The 25,472-nt window shown below is 48.7% G+C and overlaps 1 protein-coding gene across 1 annotated transcript in view; it reads right to left on the bottom strand.

Annotated features, from left to right (window-relative positions):
- Window positions 1-25,472, bottom strand: part of ZNRF1 (zinc and ring finger 1) — a 100,410-nt gene that overhangs the window by 22,591 nt on the left and 52,347 nt on the right.

Here is a 25,472-nt window from a genome sequence, read left to right on the forward strand (position 1 = left end):
CTTCCCTTTCCCTCCCTCTCTCCCCGCACCTCACCAATCTTTGACCAAAGGTGCTTCTTAGGTACAAAGTTGACCCAACTGTTGCATTGCAGTTTTCTTGGTTATTAGTACAGTGCTCAGCACACATAGTGAACACTCAATAAATATCACTGATAGCCTGATTGAACTGCCCTTCTTTAATACGACTGATTGATTTAATGGCTGCTGGGCAGAAGCAGGGCGGGGCTGTTGGCAGGGGTATGGACATAGGATAAAGAAATGGGGCTCTAGATTGTAAGCTCGTTATGGGCAGATAATGTGTCTGTGCTACTGTTGTATTGTACTCTCCCAAACCCTTAGTACAGTGCTCTGTACACAGTAAGTGCTCAGTAAATACAATTGACTGGCTGTTTGTATAACGTACTTGGCTCAGGGCCCCTCTCATCATCCCAAAAGCAGATGAGAAAGGCGGTTGTGACCCAGGTGGATAGCCTTCCAGCACTGAATGACGCCCGGCTGGGCTCAGGGGCTGGGACTTCAGGTAACCAAGGCCCAAAAAGCTGGTACCAATGCCCGGGAATACGAGCAGGACCCTCTGGGTGGTCAGGCAGTGGATGGGGCTTGTCAGAAGGGCCAGAAAGTCTGTGTGGGTTCAGTCACTAACACCTGGCTCTGGTCTGAAGCTGTTCTGAACCTCAGTCAAGGCATTGTGGCCACCCCTCAAATGTCAAACGAAAAAGTACATTTCTATAAATGGGTGGGAGGGGGAGGGAGCTGCACCAGATCAGCCGTGCAAATGAGAACAGGTCCAGAATCTCAAAGAAATCAGACTATTTTATGGTATTTGTTAAGCACTTAGTATGTGTTGGGCCCTGTACTAAGGGCTGGGGTAGATACAAGCTAATCAGGTTGAACACAGTCCCTGTCCCTCATAGGACTCAGTCTTAATCCCCATTTTACAGATGAGGTAACTGAGGCCCAAAGAAGTGAAATGACTTGCCCAGGGTCACACAGCAGGCAAGTGGGAAAACCAGGATTAGAATCCAGGTCCTTCTGACTCCCATATTCCAATTCTACCCACTAAGCCACTCTGCTTCACAGACTTCTCTGAACTATTCCCTTTGGGGGATGTTTCTAGGAGAATGGGTGTGCAGGGATCTTTTGGGTCCGTGTTTTTGGCTGTGCTCTACGCCCGGCTGGCACATGCTCGCCTCTCTGGTTGGACTCGAGGGATGAGAAACCCTTGCGTGGGGGAGGGGGTGCTTCCACCACCAACTTCTGCCTTTCAAGAAAAGGCACCAAGAGCCACAGAAATCCTCTGACAGTATAGAGACATCCTCCTGCCTGAAGGAGGTTTTGGAGGACATTTATGGGGATACGTGATGGATCAGCATGGCCCTTCTGCTGATCCCCGTGTGAGAAAATTGAAGCATTCAGCCCATTCATTCATTCGTATTTATTGAGCACTTACTGTGTGCAGAGCACTGTGTGCAAGAAGCCCATTGCTTCTTGAGGAGATAAGGGGAGCAGCAGAGGCTGGCTAAGGTGTTGGACATAACTCCCTCATGTCATCCCATCTGGTACAAGTCACTGCATGGGTTCATTTCATCCCCAAAAGAGGCTCAGGGGAAGCAGCATGGCCTAGTGGATAGAGACTGGGCCTGGTTGTCAAAAGGACCTGGGTTCTATTCCCAGCTCTGCCACTTGTGTGATCTTGGGCAAGTCACTTCACTTTTCGGTGCCTCAGTTACCTGATCTGTATAATGGGGATTAATCAATCAATCAATCAATCAATCGTATTTATTGAGCGCTTACTATGTGCAGAGCACTGTACTAAGCGCTTGGGAAGTACAAATTGGCATCACATAGAGACAGTCCCTACCCAACAGTGGGCTCACAGTCTAAAAGGGGGAGACAGAGAACAGAACCAAACATACCAACAAAATAAAATAAGTAGGATAGAAATGTACAAGTAAAATAAATAAATAAATAGATAAATAGAGTAATAAATATGTACAACCATATATACATATATACAGGTGCTGTGGGGAAGGGAAGGAGGTAAGACGGGAGGATGGAGAGGGGGACGAGGGGGAGAGGAAAGAAGGGGCTCAGTCTGGGAAGGCCTCCTGGAGGAGGTGAGCTCTCAGTAGGGCCTTGAAGGGAGGAAGAGAGCTAGCTTGGCGGATGGGCAGAGGGAGGGCATTCCAGGCCCGGGGGATGACGTGGGCCGGGGGTCGATGGCGGGACAGGCGAGAGTCAGGTACAGTGAGGAGATGAGTGTGGAGGAGCGGAGGGTGCGGGCTGGGCAGTAGAAGGAGAGAAGGGAGGTGAGGTAGGAGGGGGCAAGGTGATGGAGAGCCTTGAAGCCCAGGGTGAGGAGTTTCTGCTTGATGCGCAGATTGATCGGTAGCCATTGGAGGTTTTTGAGGAGGGGAGTGATATGTCCAGAGCGTTTCTGGACAAAGATAATCCGGGCAGCAGCATGAAGTATGGATTGAAGTGGAGAGAGACGCGAGGATGGGAGATCAGAGAGAAGGCTAGTGCAGTAGTCCAGACGGGATAGGATGAGAGCTTGAATTAGCAGGGTTGAATTAGCAGGGATTAAGACTGCAAGTCCCATGTGGGACAGGGACTGTGTACTACCTGATTAGCTTGTATCTACCCCTGCACTTAGAACAGTGCCTGGCACATGGTAAGTGCTTAACAAATACCATTAAAAAAAAAAAAGGAGCACTAGGCCTCAGCCAGCCTGGTGAGGAGCAAACCCCTGAACCAGATGGAATGGCATCCCTCACCCACAGAGAAGTCCTCTGGCTTCCTGGCAAAGATCAAGACTCAAACTCTCCACACAGATTCTCTCTGGCCAGCCCACTGGCTTTCATCACTCCTCCTGGCTTGACTGAGCATTCATTCAGAGAGCCTAAACAGGCTGGGAGAATTCCAGGATTTTGATAGGTCATCTGGCTCACCCCCTGCTTCCAGACAGGGCTTCAGCTAATCCCATTTGGATCATTAATTTGGTCTCCCCCTTTCGTAAACAGATAGAGGGATTGATGTTGCCATACTTGGTAAAACAGGGCAGGCCTGAAGATCCTTCTAGTCAGGAAGGTCTTCTTTACCACTTATCTAAATCCTCCCCTGCTGTCATTTAAACCTATTCTCTCTTGGCTAGTCCTCAAGCCTTTGCCCCACACAGGACAAACTATTTTATTTATTTGAGCAAATTCACGAGTTGGACTGGGACAGATAGTGCTTTGTCTCCTTGACAAGAATCAAGCAGAAGTGGGTGAGATCCAGTGCCTTGCTTCTGGCTAGCCTTTGGAAATTCAACACTACCATAAGGAACCTCTACTTTAAGCCTAATCAGCAGCATAACTCCCAGACGAACACTGGTCACAGGGTCAGGATACAGGACAGGTTTGGTCAACACCCCCTGCCCACAACCCCCTCGCTCAGCCCCATCTCCCCACCATTTCCTGGGCTTCTCTGAGCGTTACTCCTGACCCTCATGAAGGACCGACAGAAATGGGTGATCAAGGTTTTGCCCTGGAACAGCTGAACAACTCCACAGAATTCTGTAACGGAGGAGGGGAGGAAAGAGGCTAGGATCTGTTTTCCCATTTGGCAACACTGGGGCTACAGGGAGCTTAGCTCTTAAATAACCTTTTCAAAGAAGCTAAAGGGCAAAAGGCGAGAGAGGTAAAGAACGCCTGGCTGCCGAATGGAAAAAATTAATCTCACACCCACTTTCCTGAAAGGTCGTTTGGTGATTAGGGTGGCTTCCGCCAGCCCGCTGCCCAGTAGATTTTTTTTTTAATTGTCCGGTCGTGTTTCAGCACCAAATCACCACCCGAAGCATGGGAAATCTTATGGCCCCGTGGAACTACCTGAAGGTGAAATCCTGGGTACGAGGAAACTTTAAAAAATAGCCATCTCCCCCCCTTCCCCATCCAGATAAACCCCAGCTCTTACACTTGCACAGTCATCCAAACATATCCTCTGTCACTTTAGATTTTCAGAAACCAGTAAAGGTTCTCATTGTTAGGGCCCAAAGGGACATTTTATTTTCATTAGAGATAAAATTGCAGCCCATACCCCTGAGACATTCCTTGACTGCATCTCATCCATGGACTCTTCCCATCTCCATGGCAATCAGGTGAGTGCCTTTCTTGTTACTTGGCAACCAGGACAGCAGGTAAATGTTACCATCATTAATCACACCCCTCCTTCCGTTCCTGCCCCCATCCCCCAGACCTTTTCCTTTTCAGCAGGAAGAAGCAAGGAAAACATTGTAGCACAGGTTTGCTCTCCAAAACCCCAGTGCGCCTCACTGCTTCCTCCTAGCTGCTCAATGCCCTCATTTAATATAGGAATCAATCAATCAATGGTATTTATTGAGCACTCACTATGTGCAGAGCACTGTACAAAGCTCTTGAGAAGTCACGAGGCTTCATCTGTTCACCCATATAAACCCCCGATCTCCAGGGTCGGTTCACAGTGTAAAGATTCATATCTGAAGGGGAAATCCTACCAAGTCAGAAGTTCTCATGCTTTATGGATGAGACAAACGAACAAAGCAATCGTTCAGGTGAAATTGGTAACAACTGTGGTATCTGTTAAACACACTTACTACACACCAGCTACTGTACTAAATGCTGGAGTGGAGTAGACCCAAGATAATAAAGTCGGGCACAGCCCCTGTCCCTCCTAGGGCTCATAGTCTAGGTAGAGGGGAGAACAGGTACTTCATTCCCATTTTACAGATGAGGAAACTGAGGCCTCGGGAAGTGGAGTGACTTGCCCAAAATCACCCAGCAGGCAGGTGGCAGAGCTGGAATTAGAACCCAGGTCCTCTGGCTCCCAGGGCCGGGCTCTTTCTGCTAGACCTCATTGGGTTCCCCACATCAGCAAAGTTTCAATGGTTCATGTGTTTAGAGAGAATGCCTGGACCCTGGAGAAGCAGCTTGGCCTAGTGGGGAGAGCCTGGGAGTCAGAAGGACTTGGGTTCTAATCCCCCCTCTGCCACGTGTCTGCTATGTGACCTTGAGCAAGTCACTTCACTTATCTGGGCCTCAGTTTCCTCCACCGTAAAATGCGGATACCTGTTCTCCCTTCTACTTCGACCGTGACCCCACGCAGGACGGGAACTGTGTCCTACCTAATTAACTTGTATCTACCCTAGAGCTTAGAACAGCATAGTTAGTGCTTAACAAATGCCAATAAAAAACAAAACCACAAAAACAAAGAACAAGTTATGAGCCAGTTTTCCTTGACTGTCAGCAAACACAGGCCTGCACTGGCTGTTTGGAGAACGGGGTTGCCGAGGGAGCTGGGGCAGGGACAGTGATCAGGGATCCATGACGGGCCTGGTAAATCAGGCAGGGCTGCTCGAGGAAGAAAACGATTTTAGATCGCTTGCCTACTTCCAATTTGGGCCACTTACCCAGCACTTTCTGAACCAAATTCACTACTTACCCACAAAGCACTTTAGTAAGCACCCCACTGCCAACTTCCAGAGCACTTAGGTACATATCTTCATACTTGGTTGCTTCCCCTACCTGTAATTTATTTTAATATCTGCCTCCCCAGCTGGATTGCAAACTCCTTGAAGGCAGAGATCATGTCAATTTGATCTAATGAACTCTACCAAGCATTTAATACAGTGCTCTGTACAGAGTAAGCTCTCAGTAAACATCATTGATTAACTGATTGATTGACTCTGCCTTTTTAATCTCCACCCTAGAGGGGATGGTATATAGGCTTGATTTGGTCCACTGTGTGCGCTGGGTTTCTCCAGCTGAGCAGACGAACTTGTTTGCTGTGTGACCCTGGACAAGTCACTTAACTTCTCTGTGCTTCTGTTAGCTCATCTGTAAAATGGGGATTAATACTGTGAGCCCTATCTGGGATATGCAAAAGTCCACATTCATTCACTCATTCAATCGTATTTACTGAACGCTTACTGTGGGCAGAGCACTGTACTAAGCGCTTGGGAAGTACAAGTTGGCAACATATAGAGATGGTCTCTACCCAACAATGGGCTCACAGTCTAGAAATGTCAACTTGATTAGCTTGTATCGACCCCAGTGCTTAGTACAGTGCCTGGCACATAGTAAGTGTTTAACAAATACCATTAAAAAAAATGAAAGAAAGAGAGAAGCTGTCTGCTGTTCACGTGAGTGGACAGTCCGCCCAGAACAGTAATTTTCCCTCCTTCCTTGTGATCAGATTAGAGATCCTATTAGAAAACAACCCCCTGTGTCTGGCCAGGCTTGAGCTACTGATTAGAGGTTTGTAAACCCAACTGGCTCCTATTCTTCAGCAAGCGTCTTTCTTTAAGAACACCATACTACTTGTTCTGCTGAACAACTGGCCCCTGAAACCATTCTCATTTCTGATTGCCCTCGGGTCGGTTGGTTCTCTGGGGGCTAGATGGAAGGCCCTGTTCTCAGGAATTTTATATTCTGGCTACCCAGCCCTCAGGAAAAGGGAGAAGATAAGACATGCCTTTACCTCATCCCTAGAAGGGACTATTCAGACTACAGCAAATGAAGAGTCAGTGTACTCTAATCATTACTGTATTTTGATTACACACTTATCTCTCTGCGCACTGTGCTGTGTGTTGGAATAGAAACAAGACTATGAAATCAGACATACGGAGAAAGCCCGGAGCTGGGAATCAGGAGATCAGGGTTCTGATCCCGGCTCTGCCACCTGCCTGTGGGGTGGTCTTGGGCTAGGTAGTCATTTGACTTCTCCGTGCCTCAATTACCTCATCTGCAAAATGGGGATTAAATATCTGGTCTCCCTCCATTTCAAGAATGTGAGCCCTGTGTTGGGCAGAGACTATGTCTGACCTGCTTACATTGTCTTGACTCCAGGACTTAGCACAGTACTTGACACATAGTTGGGGCTTAACAAATACCACAATGATCAAGATTATTACTATTAATCAATCATATTTATCGAGCACTTACTGTGTGCAGAGCACTGTACTAAACACTTGGGAGAGTACAATAGAACAGAGTTGGTAGACTCATTCCCTTGCCCAAAGTGGGCTTACAGTTGTACTTCCCAAGCGCTTAGTACAGTGCTCTGCACACAGTAAGCGCTCAATAAATACGATTGATTGATTGATAGAGAGGGATTTACAGTCCCTGACCCATATGCAGCACAAAACAGCAGAAAAAGCCCAGGTCTGAACAGCGGAAGACTTGAGTTCTGTCAGTTGCCTGACTGACTTTCCTGAACCTCAGTTTCTCTCTCTCTAAAATGGGAAATGCCCAGTTCCTTTCTTTCTGTCTCTCGTTGGCTCAGGCATAATAATGATAATAATGATGGCATTTGTTAAGTGCTTACTATGTGCCAAGCACTGTTCTAAGCACTGGGGTGGGGGGTGGGGGGAACCAAGGTAATTAGGTTGTCCCACATGGGACTCACAGTCTTAATCCCCATTTTACAGATGAGGTAGCTGAGGCACAGAGAAGTTGGGTGACTTGTCCAAAGTCACACAGTTGACAAGTTGTGGAACCAGGATTAGAACCCATGACCTCTGACTCCCAAGCCCAGGCTCTTTCCACTGAGCCACACAGGATGCATATCTTAGGGGCTGCAAAATACTCACTGCCTCACCAGCAAAAAGGTCTGGCTCCACTGTGAACAGAGCTATGCAGAGAGCTGGGAATGCTGCTGCAGGGGCACAAATCAGAGCGACTGAAGCCACCCCATCAAAGAGGCTCCCTCCCCGCCCCAGGAATTCCCGATTTGCTCAGAACTGGAAAGAACCTGTCGGAGCAGACGGAGTCAGGGTCCTTTTTCCCCGTACACACACTCCGTAGGGGCAAATACCACGCCAAGCCCCCACCGGGTCCTGGATGAATCTGGGTAGCAGTGATAATAATTCAAGATCAATAAATATTGGCTTTGTTCCCGGCTAAAACAACCTACCACTTACATTTTCCTGGGTGGGCTGGGTTAGCTTAACTGTCTGGTAGCTTACTGCAATACTGCTCTTTCCTCACAGCTGTTTTGGCTAATTACAAATAGGATTCCTGCTAGTCAACCTCGATCAATCAGTAGCCTTTATTGAGGGCCTATCATGGGCACAGCAATCAGTCAACCAGTAGTATTTATCAAGCGCTTACTATGTGCAGAGCACTGTACTAGTCTTTGGGAGAGTACCGTATAATTTAGAAGGGAAGAGAAATGAGGTAGGACACAGAGGTGACTGAGTGCCTTTAAAGCCAATGGTAAGGAGTTTGTGTTTGATGATGAGGTGGGAGGAGGTTTTGGAGGAGTGGGGACATGTAGCCAGAACAGTTTTTTTTAGAAAAATGAAGCGTGGACTGGAGTGGGGAGAGACAGGAGGCAGGGAGGACAGCAAGTAGGCTGATCCAGTTGTCAAGGCAGGATCAAATAAGTGCTTGGATCAGCGACGTAGCAGTTTGGATAAAGCGGAAAGTAGTGGTGGTGGTGGTGGTGGGGGGCGTTCTAGAGATGTGAAGTTAGAACCAAAAGGAATTTGGTGACAAAAGGAATATGTGGGTTGATGGAGAGATGAATCACAGATAATGCCAAGCTTACATGCTTGTGAGACTGAGATGATGGTGGTGTTGTCTACGGCGATGGGAAAGTCACGGGGAGGACAGGGTTTGTGTGGGAAGATGAGGAGTTCTGTCTGGGACAATTTTAGTCTGAGATGTCGGCAGTATATCCAAGTAGAGATATTCTGAAGGCAGGAGGAAAGCGAGACTGCAGAGGAGAGAAGTCAGAACACTGGACTAAATGCTTGGGAGAGTCCAACAAAATAAGCAGACACAAACCCTGCCTTTAAGGATTTTTTACAAACTAGCAGGGAAGACAGAAACTAAAAGGAATTAGAGTAGGAGAAAGCAATAAAGATATGTACATGAAGGCTACCAGAAGGGTGAGTAACCAAGTACTTCGGTGATGCAGAAGTGCTGAAGCAGCACTAGGACGGTGGAAAGAGAGATGACTCAAGGAAGGCCTTCTGGAGGAGATGCAATTTCAGAAAGGTTTTGAAGACAGGAGGAGCAGTGGCTGGCTGGATGTGGAGGAGGAGAGAGTTTCATGCAGAAAGGAGGGCGGGAACAAGAGATCATTGGTGAAAGAGGTGAGAACAAGGCAGTGAGTCAGCTGGCTTGATTTTTGTCTTACCACTGTCCAAGAGTTTATCATGAGCCGTGATTATGTTTACTTTGTTTTTGAGAATGCCTTTTTTCAATTGAATAGCCCTTCCAGATCTCACCTAGGGCAGGGATCTTCATGCCCATGGGTCAGATAGAGAAACCGAGGCCCAACAGAGGAGGATTTATCCACAAACAATGGTATTTATTGAACATATACCGTGTGCAGAGCACTGCACTAAGTGCTTGGGAGAGTACGATACAGCAGAAATCCATGCTGCAACTCAGCCAACTCCCAGTTCATTTCTCTGCCTCAGCAGCACGAGGCCCATTTTATTTGCACATCCCCGTGAAAAGGTACACCTTGCGCTTCTGAGAACTCACTCTCTAAAAATAAAAAAGGAAGCCTTTTCCTTTAAGACCTGATTTATCCAAATCTTGTGGTTTCTGCACAATGCTCCAGTTTCCCACACCTCCCTTCCCCCCACCCTGTCCTTCTCCCTCCTTCCCTCCCCACCCCATATGCTGATGTGCTATTTTAGCAGCTGCCCCAGTTCTGCCTGTCTCTAGATCACCTGAAGGGATGAAGAGTTGAAAAAAATCCAGGGGAACGACTTGGTTAATGGAAGGGGAAAGAAGCCCCCCGCCCAGTGGTTCTGGTATGCCAGGGGCATCGGGAGGGCCAGTGGAGGCACCCTCCGCCTCTCCCCAGGCCGAGGAACCAGACGTCATACCACATCACTGGTTAAAAGCCCAGGAGGCGGTCTGCCCTGGGGAGCACATCCTTGTGGTACTATAAGAGAAAATACAATGGGATTTGATTAAATGAACTTTATTGAATGGGACTTAGTGCTCAAGTTCAAAGGAGAGGAGTAGGGCTGGCTGCTCATCCTTACAACTCTGGGTGCAGCCTAACGGAGAGGTGCCGGGAGAACTTGAAGCAGCAGTGGCCCCTCTCCTGTTTCTTTTTTAACCTCTGCTGAAACTCTCTTAGGTCCCCTGCTCAGCTCCAGCGCCACTGAACTGGAGAAGGGGTTTAGGCGCTTCTCCCTCCTCACCCTGGGCTTCAAGGCTCTCCATCACCTCGCCCCCTCCTACCTCACTTCCCTTCTCTCCTTCTACAGCCCAGCCCGCACCCTCCGCTCCTCTGCCGTTAATCTCCTCACCGTTAGGCCTCGTTCTCACCTGTCCCGCCATCGACCCCCGGCCCACGTCATCCCCCGGGCCTGGAATGCCCTCCCTCTGCCCATCCGCCAAGCTAGCTCTCTTCCTCCCTTCAAGGCCCTACTGAGAGCTCACCTCCTCCAGGAGGCCTTCCCAGACTGAGCCCCTTCCTTCCTCTCCCCCTCATCCCCTTCTCCATCCCCCCCATCTTACCTCCTTCCCTTCCCCACAGCACCTGTATATATGTTTGTACATATTTATTACTCTATTTATTTTACTTGTACATATCTATTCTATTGATTTTATTTTGTTAGTATGTTTGGTTTTGTTCTGTCTCCCCCTTTTAGACTGGTGAGCCCACTGTTGGGTAGGGACTGTCTCTATATGTTGCCAACTTGTACTTCCCAAGCTCTTAGTACAGTGCTCTGCACACAGTAAGCGTTCAATAAATACAATTGATTGATTGATCCCCTAGCTCTGGAGTCCCCTGTGCTCCCTCATCCCCTCAGGCTGCACCTTGATGTGTGGGACACAGAGATCGTCCCCTCCCGGATCTACAGAGGCCTGGTCTGGTGTGCGGCACAACGAACTGCCATGGTATGATGGTCATTTGGGGTTCCCCTCGGCCCAAGGTCGCTTTCCAACCCTAGTGGGGAGGGTGGTCTTTTGATGCAGGGTGTCGAGCAACTGGTGGACGAAGAATACACCCTGTAGAGGTGGAACTTGTTTGCTCTCCATCTGTACTGTCTCTCCTGTTGTCCGACAGTCTCCGGACGGCAGCGGTTCCTGCAGGGGGCAGGCGAGGAACTCCTTGACCGTGGGATTCCCCGGGACACAGCTGACTGCAGCATTAACCAGCACAGAACATGGTGGTTGGGGTGTCTACAGGGGCTTCACCTTTCCTTCCCCCTCCACCTCCCCCCCATTCACTTTAAGGGTCCTCCCTGCCCCCCTCTTCTATCACATCAAAGCCACAGGGGTGATGGGCAGGGGCAAGGCGGTCTGAGAGACCCCATCTAGGGCCTGTTTCCACAGAGGTCTCTTCCACAACAGGCTGTTCAAGCTTGAAACTCGAATTTTGGCAAAAAGCAAAAGACAAATCCACCAAGAGAAAGAAATGAGATGGAAATGCTATGATACAAAGCAAGCTTTGGAGCCCCCCAACTTCTAGAATGTGAGCCCACTGTTGGGTAGGGACTGTCTCTATACGTTGCCAACTTGTACTTCCCAAGCGCTTAGTACAGTGCTCTGCACACAGTAAGCGCTCAATAAATACGACTGATTGATTGACAGAGAAGCGATCGGACTTTTACTGTGTGCGAAGCACTATACTAAGCACTGGGGAAAATACTCAGATGAAAATTAGACAGTTCCCTGGCCCCACTCAGTGTGGCCTAGCGGACAGAGCACAGACCTCAGAGTCGAAGATCTGGATTCTAATCCTGACTCTGCCACTTATTTGCTGCGTGACCTTGGGCAAATCACTTCTCTGTGCCTTGGTTACCTCATCTGCAAACTGGGGATTAATAACATGAGCCCCACGTGGGACATGGACAGTATCCAACCTGATTAGCTTGTATCTACCCCAGCGTTTAGTACAGGGCTTGGCACACAGTATATGCTTAATACTGTCTCAACCTGGCCCCAGGGTGGAGGTTACTGGAGCAGAAAGGTTGGGTAAGTTGACTTGACTATGCAAAAACCGGAGGAAAATTTCCCTACTGCCCCCGTTAACTGGCCACGCAGTGGTCTGTGCCATGCAGAAGAAGGGGTGTTTGCCAGCTTGCCATTCCAACTGGGTCCCAGGCACTCCCATGAGTAGTGGCACCGTGCTGGGGCAAGGCCAGGACCAACAAGAAAATCAACATGATTGTGCCCCTACTGTCCTATGTGCTTGGGGAACATTTCCAGGTCCTTCCCTCAGGACACTTACAATCCAAGACACACACAAAAACTGATGAATATACAATAATGAAAAGAATGTGACAGAAATAATAAAACAAGTGGATAAACGAATCGACAAATATGAAGATAAGCACAGGAGGGCACTGAGGTGGCTAAGGGAATGGCACGATTGGGGTGATGAGCTTAATCAGGTAATGGTTGGGAGAGAAGGAGGCTGATTTTTAGAAGGACTTTGATGGTGGGGGAGGCAAGTAGACAAAACTGTTGAGGGAGGGGGAAGGCATAAGCTACGGGTTAGAAGTGGGAAGCTTGAGGATGTGGGGGTTTGCTTAAAGAACCTCCAGGCTATTCCTAAAACTCCTGGCGGCAAGCATCTAACAACCCCTTCCCCCATCCACGCTGGGCAGGGCGGGGCTCCCCATGTGCTACCATTCAGGAAGGAAAAAGTTGCAAGAGGAAACAGTCAGGCCTTTGGGTTTAACTCCAGTTATGTTCTACAACAAACACACTGACCCTAAAAATGCTATGCTTGAATACCAGCCTCACCAGAGACCTTTCTGAGGCGACTCATTCATTCAATCACATTTATTGAGTACTTACAGTGTGCAAAGCAATGTACTAAGCACTTGGATGAACCAGAGTGGCGGCCTTAGACTTTGGGGGAGCTCTACACTTTGTTTCCCCTGCTGCTGCCCCAGTGCCACCCTCATTCTAATCTCGAATCCCCTGGCCCTGGGAAAGAAATGAGGCTCCCCAGGATGATTATCATAATAATAATGATAATAATAATAATTGTGGTATTTGTTAAGCACTTACTTTCTGCCAGACTCTGTACTAAGCACTGGGGTGGATACAAGCAAATCGGGTTGGACACAGTCCCTGCCCCCATGGGGTTAACAGTCTTACTCCTTATTTTGTAGATGAGGTAACAAGCACAGAGAAGTGACTTGCTCACAGGGCAGACAAGTGTCTCAGCAGGGATTAGAACCCAAGATCTTCTGACTCTCAGTCTCGTGTTCTACCCACTACACCATGTTGCTCCATGAGGGCCTGATGAGGCCCGGGACCCCTGGGTGACTCGCTCCACTCTTCCCACATAAGGGCCAAAGCCACTGCTCAGCCTCTCTTCCCTTCAGTCTCCTGTCTGGTTCCCCCACTAATACCTCATCCCACACCCAAGAAGAGATACTAAGTTGTCGAATCCCTCGTTCCCTATGCTCCCCGGGTCTTCTTGCTACAACCTGACCATCTTTGCTCAGTCCAATATTGTGGGAGCCCCACCACCGAAGATCCCTGGTCACATTCCCGATCCATGAGGCAAGTCTCCACCCATCTTCGGACCTTAGTTTCTCCATTTTTAATTGGAGAACTCCTGCCCCTTCTGGAGCTCAGACAGAGGCCAGGCAGGCGACTGGGAATGCCTATAATAGGCTTTGAGTTCCTTGGTAGACAGGCGGGAGTCTGATAGACACAATCAATCAATCGTATTTATTGAGCGCTTACTGTGTGCAGAGCACTGTACTAAGCACTTGGGAAGTACAAGTTGGCAACATATAGAGACAGTACCTACCCAACAGTGGGCTCACGGTCTAAAAGACACAAAGCATTATCCCTATCCTTTCCACTCCCAGGAGAAGTTGGGAAGGACTAGCAGGGCCACTTCTTGGTTTCTGGCTCCAATTCTATGGCTCGTCTTTTTCACTCTTCAATAGGCTGTCCCAGTCCTTCTTCACCAGGTGCCCTCAAACCAACATTTTTCAGCTTCTCAAACCCAAAGGCGGAAGCCACGAGCTCTTCTGCAGGATCCCAAAGGCTGACTTTCTGGCATGCAAACGACAGTGAATCTGCATGCTCGCCTATTTATTTTGGAAAATTTGAAAATCCTGGGGGTGGAGGGGAAGTGACAAGCGATTGAGCTAGGGGATCCCACCAGAGGTTCAAATGCAGTCCATGTCCCCATTTCTTGCAGGGACTTATGGGGATGGGTTAACCAGGAGTGATCTAGGATGGAATTGGGGGTGGGGGGTGGGGGTGGTGTGTGTGTGTGTGTGTGTGTGTGTGTGTGTGTGTGTGTGTGTGTGTGTGTCTGAGTGTGCAGTTCCCAGCAGGGTAAGTGAAAAATGGGAGACGCATTTCTCAGAAACAGCCTTCACGAGCTATTAATATCAGGTGATCAAGCGGTTACAGATCTTTGACTTCCTGTGGCTTTCTGGACCCCCCCACCCCAGAACACATCACACACACACACACACACACACACAAAAAAAAAAAATGGGTAGAAGGGTGGGGGCCTGGGAAAGTAGGCTATGCTTCAGGCCTACTCAGAGCTAGCTCTAGGAAGGTGCCAGCCTCCTGAGGCTTTGAGGGAATCAATCTATTGTATTTACTGAGCACCTACTGTGTGCACAGCACTGATGTCTCCAGGTACTGGTAAAGATGGGAAAGCCAAGGCTGTGGTGTCCAGGGTCTGGACAGGGGCAGCCTGAGTGAGGCTTATTTACATTTATGCATAAACTGGGGGTGGGGTGGGGCAATCCTGGTGGGGACAGGGACAGAGCTGGCTGTTGAGGCAGGAGGGCTGCTCAATTGGCCCCCAGGTCACCCTCCTGGGGGAGCAGAGGGTCAGTCTTGCTCAGAGCAACCCACGTACCCGCTCCCTCCACTCCGCCTATCTTCATTTAATTTTGTCAAGTCCACCGGCTCAGTCCCACTGCTGGCCAGTCTCGGGCTGCTCAGGACAATGAAAGCTGGCTGGCTGCTTGCCCAGGCCTGGCCCCTTCCCGGCCAAGTGGGATGTAGTCCCTGTGCTCAGCTGCACCTCCAGGCTGGGAGCAGGAGGGGGAAAGAACTGAGGATCCCCTTGTTGATGCCGGGGGAAGAGACACAAGTTCGGGGAAAGCAAGTGTCAATGGGCCTTAGGGCCTGATTGAGTAGGGGCCCGGGGTGGAGTATCCAGGGCCATTTAATAAAATATCATTTTTGCAAAGCCCCCAAGATAAAGCTTCACATGGAGATAAGGGGGGCTGTGAGAACTCCTGCAGGATCAGATTGTAGCTGCTTGTGTAAGGAGAGAAGGAGGGAGGGAGGGAAGCTGGGAGAGGAGCCAAGGAAACTCCTCCGGTCAAAGCTCCAGTTAGGGATAAGGCTCTGCCCGGTGACAGCCGTGTTCTTTTTATTTGGAGGGGAAAGGAGGGCCTTGGGTGCCAGAAAAATGCCAGCTTCATCAATTGAAACTGAAAGGCAGCATTGACAAGGTGCTCCAGGTTAGCACTGAGCCTGCTTTACAAGAAAGACGTTTCTGAGATCAGGTGGTGGGATCGAGGTTTGCGTTCTGCTCAGTCCACTCATGGTGAAACCACCCCTCAGCAGGAAGGGAAATGAATGCCTACCTCCCACAGGCCAATTAAGTTCAAGGACCCACACACCCTCCCCCCTCCATACCCTCCTTCCCCCCAGCAACCCCAGCCAAACAACAAAAGTCTTATAGCCCCAGGCACCTCCTGAATCCTGGCCCTGGTCTGTCGCTATGTGTGGTCTCCTCACTTCTCACTAGGGGCTTAGAATACTGGTCACCGGGCTCTTGGTCTCTTGGTCAGTCGGTCAGGGACTGTTCTCCGGGATTCTCGGCTTGACCCCTTTGCTTCTTCTTTCACCTCCTGGGAGCTCTCTTCTCTCTCTGGATTCAGCTTTCCTAGGCTTCCTCCTTGGCCACCCTCATTATAGTTCTTGCTACAAGCTTTCTCCCTGCTATCCTCCTGGAAGTTGCCCTTCCTGCCATCTCAAATGTCCTCTAATTACAGACGTCGTAAGGAAATCACCCAAGTTCAATCAATAGTGTTTATTGAGCCATCAGTGTGTGCAGAGCTCCATACTAAGCACTTAGAAGAGTACTCCACAACAGAGTTGGTAGACACATTCCCTGCACACAGTGAGCTTATCATCTAGGGCGGGGGCAGACACTAATATAAATATAGACATTAATATAAACCTTCTTCTGACTCCTTTTTAAATTATAATAATCTTGAATCTGAACAGTGCTTATATTATTCCAAAGAGCTTTCACACCAGCTTTCTCAAGGAATCTTCACAATACTTTTGTGAAGTAGGTATTATTATCCTCATTGTTCTGATGAGGGAACCAAGGCCTAGAGGAGTGAAGTAACTATATATATATATATATATACATATATATATATATGTGTATGTATATATTTATTACTCTATTTATTTATTTATTTTGTACATATCTATTCTACTTATTTTATTTTGTTAGTATGTTTGGTTTTGTCTCCCCCTTTTAGACTGTGAGCCCACTATTGGGTAGGGACTGTCTCTATATGTTGCCAATTTGTACTTCCCAAGTGCTTAGTACAGCGCTCTGCACACAGTAAGCACTCAATAAATGCGATTGATGATGATGACGATGAGTGAAGTAACTAGCCCTAGGTCACACCGCAGACCAGCGGCAGAGGCGGGATTAAAACCCAGATCCTCTGACTCCTAAGCCTGTGCTCTTCCCAAGCTGCACTTCTGGACTCACCCGCTTTGGACCATGCACGATGCTGACATGATGTCAACATCATGTCAACTGTGTGACTTTGGGCAAGTCACTTAACTTCTCTGGGCCTCAGTTACCTCATCTGGAAAATGGGGATTAAGACTGTGAGCCCCCCGTGGGACAACCTGATCATCTTGTAACCTCCCCAGTGCTTAGAACAGTGCTTTACAAATAGTAAGTGCTTAATAAATGCCATTATTAATATTATTATTATGTCAAATGGTGCTCTGTCCCTCCAGCCTCCTCTGTACTCAAGAGTTTAAAGTTGCCCTGAACAGGTCTCAGAGGAAGAAGCCCTAGGCCCCATGTCTCCTGATAGATTCCAAGGGACACAACCAGTTGTGAGAACCAGTCAGAAGAGAGTCAAAGGGAGTAAGATTGAAAAGTTAGGCTTCATTTTAGGAAAAAAGGGAGATATTGAGGGAGAGAAGCAGCATGGCATAGTGGATACAGCATGGGCTTGGGAGTCAGAAGGTCATGGGTTCTAATCCTGGCTCTGCCACTTGTCTGCTGTGTGACCTTGGGCAAGTCACTTTACTTCTCTGGGCTTCAGTTACCACATCTGTAAAATGGGGGTTGAGACTGTGAGCCCCATGTGGGGCAGGGACCATGTCCAACCCGATTTGTTTGTATCCACCCCAGTTCTTAGTACAGTGCTTGGCACACAGTAAGAGCTTCACAAAGCACCATAATTATTATTATTACTAAGACCTGGCTGGTTTTCTAAAAGGGAACTAAAATGGCCCATTTTAAGCAGACCCCCCCTTTAAAGCCATATTAAGTGGGGTGTGTTTTTAAATGGGTCAATCTACAAATCCTGGCTAAGATGAAAGGGGATTTAAAAAAAAAATTCATGTGACAACCTAGATCCACCCTGATTTCTGTTAGTTCTCTATCCACCCCATTTGGGACACCTGCCTATAACTATGCTCAGGGAGAAGAGGACAGGTTAAAAGGAGTGGGTGAGATTTCTCCTAACAGAGTCCCTGGGACAGGATGTCTGTTTAAACCCACTGAGATCAGGCTGCTTCCTGCATGCCACATGGCCATCGCTAACCACTATCGCTTACAAACATATACATAAGCACACATGCGTGTGTGCGCATGCACACACACACAGACACACACACACCCCTGCAGACCAGTTTCCAGTGGGTGTAAAGGCACGCACTTCCTTCCTGCCTCCACCTGACCCTGTGTCAGTCCAGGGTGGTTCTGGAAGAGGCAGGGGAGGGGGTGATGTTAGGCCAGCCCAGCAACACAAAGTCACCCTCCTGGGGAAGAGTGTCCTGCTTGGTGGCTTGTCATTAGAGGAGCAGCAGCAGCAGCAGCAGGAAGGAGCTCTATGTAAACAGCCCCGAAGGGAGAGCTGCTCCAGAGCCATCTGGATTAGCCGCCCTCGGTATCTGATACTTCCCTCCTTCCACGGGGTCACCAGCCACCAGATGTGGGGGTTTCCATCCAGTGTGGCACCAAGAATGGGGCTAGCTCGCCAAGTCCATGTTTCTCCAATCCTCAACAACCTCCAATGGCTGCCCATCCACCTCCACATCAAACAGAAGCTCCTTACCATCAGCCTTTGAAGCACCCAATCACCTTGCTCCTAATCTTACCTTGCTGCTTTTCTACTACAACCCAGCCTGCACACTTCATTCCTCTAATGCCGACTTACTATCTTGATCTCGTCTATCTTGCCACCAACCTCTCACCCACGTCCTGCCTCTGGCCTGGAATGCCATCCCCTCTTCATACCTGACAGATGATCACTCTCCCCACCTTCAAAAACTTTATTAAAAGCACACCTCCACGAAGAGGCCTTCCCCGACCAAGCCTTAATTTCCGTTTCTCCCATTCCCTTCTACTTCACCCTTGCACTTGTATTTGCATCCTTTATTCACCCCTCCCTCAGCCTCACAGCACTTATGTACATAGCCATAATTCATTTATCTAAGTTAATGTCTGCCTCTAGACAGTACGCTTGTTGTGGGCAGGGAATTTGGCTGCCAACTCTGTTATATTGTACTCTTCCAACCTCTGCACATAGTAAACGCTCAATAAACACAATTGACTCAAATTCTGAAATATAGTTTTTGTGAACTCTTTCATCCCCAGGGCTCAGAATCCTTTCTACATTTTTGTTGAGGGGAGAGAGCTGACAATGTGATAGTTTCATTTTACAGACAGAAAAACAGAGGTAGGCGGGGAATAAATGACATTTCAGCCAGAAATCTGGGACGAAGCCAAGGACAGAACCCCGGAGTCTCGATTCCTCATTCCTAGCTTGGACTAGAGGCAGGGACTGGGTGGGGGAGGGGTGGCCTGCGCCCCACTTAGGGTGGGTCCTTTCCACCCCAAGGAGATCTTCTCAGGGCCAGGATCTTCAGAGGCTCAAGGGAGACATTAGAACAAGTGCAGGAGCCCCTGCGGAGTGAATTCTTGGTGAACTCCCTGCTGAGGCGCTGGTTGGGGTGAGGAGAGAGCTTGCTCTGCCCATTCAGGAAGCGCCCTACTGTCTGGCGCCAACCCAGCACAGTCTCTTCCTCTCCCCCCTCGCCAGCTGTGGCTCAGTCAGTCAGTCAATCGTGTTTACTGAGTGCTTACTATGGCAGAGCACTGTACTAAGCGCTTGGGAGAGTACAATGTAACACACATATTCCCTGCCCACGATGAGCTTAGTATACCTCTGAGTGAGATGGGACAGAACGGGGAGGGGAGCAGAGGGGGAGACTTGCTGATGAAATTTGGAGGCCGCAGGGCTTCACTTTCTAAAAGTGGCTGAAAATCCCCACCAATGTCCTCCTCAAATTACCAATGACATGTCCAAGGACTTACTCAGCCTAAACACACTGACATAGTTCCACCCTGGGCCTAGACTAATCTGGTCCTTGAGTTATGTACCCACACCTCCCTGTCACCATCAGGAAGAAGGCAAGTATATGAAACAAAGGGCAGACTGCAACTGCTTTGTGTGCTTACAAGCTACTTCCTGCCCAAACCTCCGGAGTCAAGGAAGGAAACCCAGACTGACATGATCTAAGTTCTGACTCACATAATCTCTCTCCTATTTAATCCGTCTCTACCTAAAGCCCATCCGAAGACAGGGTCGGCCACGAAGGCGGGGTAGTGGCCTGACTCAGGGAGGAGAGCCCAAAACGCGAAGGAAACCATTACCTGGGAACCAGGGCAGGACCACTTTTAAGGAAAAGTCTCTCACTGGCCTCAATGACATCTACGTCAATTGGGGCCACTCTGAAAATTGGCCACTTTTTTCTATAGAAGGGGAGGGTGGAACCTACAGTTCAAAAGCTCAGGGACAACTCAGATTAGTGTTTAAAAAATGGTCTTGAGGCAACCAGTCAGAAGGGAAGAAAGGCAAACTTCCCCTGGTGTACACTGCTGTCTGCTGTCTTGCCTTATCCCTCCCAGTGAAATCTGATGTTCACTCCCACTCATCTTAGCAGTGGAAGGCAGCAGGAAATAGTCCCGTGACTATTAATTGCCAGGGATTCACACTTGGGAGAGATTCTCACCCACTAACCCCATCTTAGGCCTCAGGATCTCAAATGGATGTGTCCCGGGGCCCTAAGATAAATGGGAGACAAACAGCCAATCCCAGAGCAACTTCAATAATAATAATAATCATAATAACAAATAATAATACCTGTGGTATTTGTTAAGCACTTACTATGTGCCAAGCAGAGTACTAAGCACTAGGTTAGATACAAGATAATCAGGTCCCACATGGGGAGCACAGTCTAAGTAGGAAGGAGCACAGGTATTGAATCCCTATTTTGCAGATGAGGGAACTGAGGCACAGAGAAGTTAACTTGCCCAAGGTCATAGGGCAGGCAAGCGTCAGAGCCGCAATTAGAACCCAGGTCTTCTGACTCACAGGCCTGCACTCTTTCCACTAGGCCACGCTGCTTCCCTCTTTAGGGCTTTAATGACTCTGTGGTCCTCTCTCTGCAGTCAAAATGAGGTAGGCATTCACATGCAGGGAAAGTAACCCCAACCCTGTAGCCAATCTATTACCAGTTCAGCACTAATGTTCAACTCACTAAACGTTGGGAGCCCGGCTTCCAAACTGATTCTGGTATGATTTTCCTAGCTTTGATTCGGCCCAAATAACTAGTTCCCCCAGCCCCCATCCTGGCCACCTCCAGCTGCTGGTCCGACTTCACATTCCTTTGCTCTCCATCTTCCCGGAATCAGAGCTGGATGGCCCTACTGGACAAAGTCGCCAAGCCGGGTGGGCAAGTGTGGCCGTTTCACTGGTCTGTAGGACTGATTCACAGGGCCTCAGGGACTGGTCCTTTGAGTCTCCAAAAATGCATTTTTTGCATTCTCAGAAATCTCCATTAGTTTATTCTTGTCAAGCCAGCTACTCTTGTTCTACAGTACACGGCGCTCTGACAGCTGCTCTTGGAAAATTCGACGTACAAATACACACACACACACACACACACACACACATACACACACACACTCTCTCTCTCTCTCTCTCTCTCCCCCCCCCCCCCCCCCCCCTTCTTTCCCCTCCCCCAGACTTGGGTGCACTTCCTGATAAGGCCATACCCACTCACATGGAAATTTTCCTTCTGCCTTACATGGCTCCCATATGCTGGTGAAAGGGTGCCGTGGCTGGGAATGCAGATGGCAGTTGGGAATAAGGATTTCCCCAGTGGCTGTCCTCTGTTCCCAGCTTCTGTTCTCATCACTGCCCTTTCACCCTAATGGTGTCCCTCGCTGTGCCAACCTGGTGTTGGTAGCCCTGCACACACATCTGAGAATCAGTAAAGGGAGCCTTGTAGGAGGATCTATGCATTCATATCCTCCCCATCCTATTCCAGTCCAAACCAAATGTCCTATAAAGAAGGCTTCAATTCAACGTGGGTCAAACCTAAAGGAGAAGAATCAAAACAGAGAGGAAGTTAGGAGCCGGGGTGGGGAGAGGATAAAGTACTTCGGTCCTTCTGTGGCCGACCAGACACGTGGAGGCTGGCAGTAAGCAGGCACCGAGGGCTAAGAGTCCCAACCACGACAAGTAGTGTTGCCTAATGAATAGAGCAAGGGCCTGGGAATCAGAAGGACCTGGGTTCTAACCCTCACTCCTCCACCTGCCTGCCATGGGACCTTGGGCAAGTCACTTTACTTCTCTTTGCCTTGGTTACCTCATCTGTAAAATGGGGATTAAGCCTGTGAGCTCCATATGGTGCCTAGTCTGCGCATCAAGCCCAGCACTTAGGACAGTGCCTGGTACATACTAAGCGAGCAGTGAGCCTAGTGGATACAGCACGGTCCTGGGAATCAAACAGACCTGGGTTCTAATCCTGGCTACACCATTTCTCTTTTGGGTGACCTTGGGCAGGTCACTTCACTTCTCTGTGCCTCAGTGATCTCATCTATAAAATGGGGACTAAGACTGTGAGCCCCAAGTGGAACATGGACTGTGTCCAATCTGATTAGCTTGGATGAAGCCCAGCAATAAGTACAGTGCCTTGCACAGAGTAAGCGCTTAACAAATACCATAAAAAAGTACTTTCCCATAAGCATAAAATGCATTCGCCCCCTGAAATCCAGGGTGGCAGCAGCAGTGGCTTCTTTACAAAGGGAGCCCTTCTTGCTCCCTGTCTCAACAATGCCAACACCTCCTCCCTAGGCTTGGCTGCCAATGCCTGAGCTTTTGTCAGTGTATTAGAAAAAAAACCTCCAAAAACCTTGTAAAATGAAGGGATTGCATTTTGGATCTGTTGATAGTATTCTTTACCCTTCTGAAGAAAGAGTGCTGGGCTGTTGGTAAGGTGAGAGCCTGTTCTTCACACCTCTTTAAGTCCTCTGAATAGGTGGGACTTTGATGTCCCAGAGAACAGCCTACAAAATAATTCAGGTTATAAAGGATGAAATGAAGAGCTGGGAGAGGAACAAAACCGCTTTGAAATGAATAGTATCTGAAGGAGAGTCTTCAGGAGATATATTGCACACAAGTTAAGTCACAAATAAATCCCAGACTCCTTTCTGCCAATGTCTGGGAACAACCCTTCCCTCTACTTCCCCCAACCAAAATACATCCTGGGGAGAAAGCTGAATCCAACATGCCTTTCCCCTGCTTGGTGAGCAGCCATGAGGCTAGGAGGGGGAGAGAATCCTCAAGAGGGAGGGGGGGTGGGGGGTGGGGGGAGCAGGAGCCATGAATAACCTAGAGAGGGGCAGGAATTAGAAATATCTAGGTCAGACATGTGGCTGCTTCAATGAGTATGCACAAGGTCCAGGAAGGCAGTGGACAGTCATTCTGAGCAATCAGTTGTTTTTATTCAGTGCTTACTGTGTGCACAGCATTGCACTAAACACTGGGGAGAGTCCAGTACAACAGAGTTGGTAGACACATTGCCTGCCCTCAATGAGCTCGTAGTCTAGAGGGGAAGACTGACATTAATATGAGTAATCATCCCACAGTGGGCCAAAGCCCCTAGGACAGCCTGGGAGACAGTCTCTCTGCACGCATGCACACACACTCACACACTCACTCTGTGTGTGTGCAGAAGGCCAAAGCCCCTAGGCCAGCCTGAGACACTCATGGTGCCAGATACCGCTAAGGAAAGCCTGGACTATGAAGCGTGATCTCCCTAAAAATCTTCCCTACCCTTCTCCAGTCCCACCCTCCTCCTGCCCCCCTCTTCCACTCTCACATCCTCCCAGACAGTATTTCCAGAGGAGACCTCCTGCTGCCTTTTAAACCCTTTTCAGCCCCCCTCCACCTGCACCTCTGACCCCCTCCCTTCACACCTTTTAAATACTCTTGCCCCCTCCTTTACTGTACTCTTCAACAAGTCTCACTCTCCAGTGGCTCCTTCCCCACTGATTTCAAACATGCCCAGCAGCCTCATCTTAAAAAAAAAACCACAAAAACCCTCCTTTGACCCCACAGCCCCCTATGGTGATCACCCCATCTCTCTCCTACCATTACTTTCCAAATTCCACTACTTCTTCAATTTTCCCCTTGACCCCCTCCAATTTGGCTTCCGCTTCCCCTACTCCACAGAAACTGCCTTAACGTCACAAATGACCCCTTTTCTTGCTAAATCTAATGCCCTCTTCCCCATCCTAATTCTTTTAGACCTCTTAGTTGCCTTTGGTTTCCTGTCTCGTGGAAACACTATTTAACCTTAGCTTCGCTGACACTGTCCTCTCCTGGTTCTCCTCCTATCTCTCTGGCCACTCCTTCTCAGGGTCTTTAGCCAGTTCCTCTGCATCCCACCCTCTAACTGTGGGAGCCCCTCAAGGCTCAAGTCTAGGTCCCCTTCTATTCTCCTCTACTCCCTTGGAGAACACATTCATTCCTATGGCTTCAATTACCATCTGTACATGAATGGTTCCCAAATCTACATCTCTAGCCCCAACCTCCCTCCTCTGCAGCCTCGCATTTCCTTTTGCCTTCAAGACATCTCTACTTGGATGCCCCACTAACACACCAAACTTAACATGTCCAAAACAGAACTCCTCATCTTCCCACACAAACCCCTTTCTGTCCAAGACCTCTCCTATTTCTGTAGACAATACCACCGTTCTCCCTGTCTCAGAAGTCCGTACCTTTGGCACTATCCCCGACTTATATCTCTCCTTGAACTCACATATTCAATCAGTCACCAAATCCTGTCAGTTCTACCTTCACATCTCGAGAACCTGCACTTTCCTCTCCATCCAAACTGCTACCATGTTAATCCAGGAATTGATCTTGTACCGCCTTGACTACATCACCCTCCTGCTGACCTCACTGCCTCCTGTCTCTCCCACTCCAGTCCATACTTCACTCTGCTGCCTGGATCATTTTTCTAAAACACTGTTCAGTCCCTGTCTCTCCACTCCTCAAAAACCTCCAGTGATTGCCCATCCATCTCCAGACTACACAGAAACTCTTCACCATCGGCTTTGCGGCACTCAACCAGCTCTCCCTCTCCTACTACACGTTGCTCTCTCCTAGTACAACACTTCAATCCAATACCACCAACCTACTCATTGTACCTCCATTTCATCTATCACGCTTATGACCCCTTGCTCACCTCCTCCCTCTGGCCTGGACCAAACCCCCTGTATAGACCACCACTCTCCCCACCTTCAAAGCCCTCCTAAAATCATATCTCCTCCAAGAAGTCTTCCCTAACCCCTCATTTCCCCACTCTACTTGCCCTCCTTTCTGCATCTCTGGGGTGTATATCCCTTAAGCCCGCAGATACTCACCCCAGCCCTATCCCCCGTGGCACTTATGCACATATCCTTACACTCAATTATTTACCCTGTAATGTATTTTATTTCAAGGTCTGTCTTCTCCCCTAGACCAGAAGCTCCTTGTGAGCAGAGGTCATGTCTATCAGCTCTATGGTGCTGCACTATTCTAAATGCTTAGTATGTCATAAGGGCTCAAATAAATAATAATAATAATAATGGTATTTGTTAAGTGCCAACTATGTGCCAGGCACTGTTCTAAGCACTGGGGTAGATACAAGATAATCAGGTTGGACATAGTCCCTGTCCCACATAGGGATCACAGTCTTAATCCCCATTTTACAGATGAGGGAACTGAGGCATAGAGAAGGTAAGTGGCTTGCTCAAGGTCACACAGCAGACAAGTGGTGGAGCCAGTTTCAGAACCCAGGTCCTTCTGACTCTTAGGCCCATGCTCTACCCAATAAGCTTAACTGATTAATAGATAAATTCCAAAG

The sequence above is a fragment of the Tachyglossus aculeatus genome, chromosome 11 (assembly GCF_015852505.1).
Source record: "Tachyglossus aculeatus isolate mTacAcu1 chromosome 11, mTacAcu1.pri, whole genome shotgun sequence".
Classification (NCBI taxonomy): Eukaryota; Metazoa; Chordata; class Mammalia; order Monotremata; family Tachyglossidae; genus Tachyglossus; species Tachyglossus aculeatus.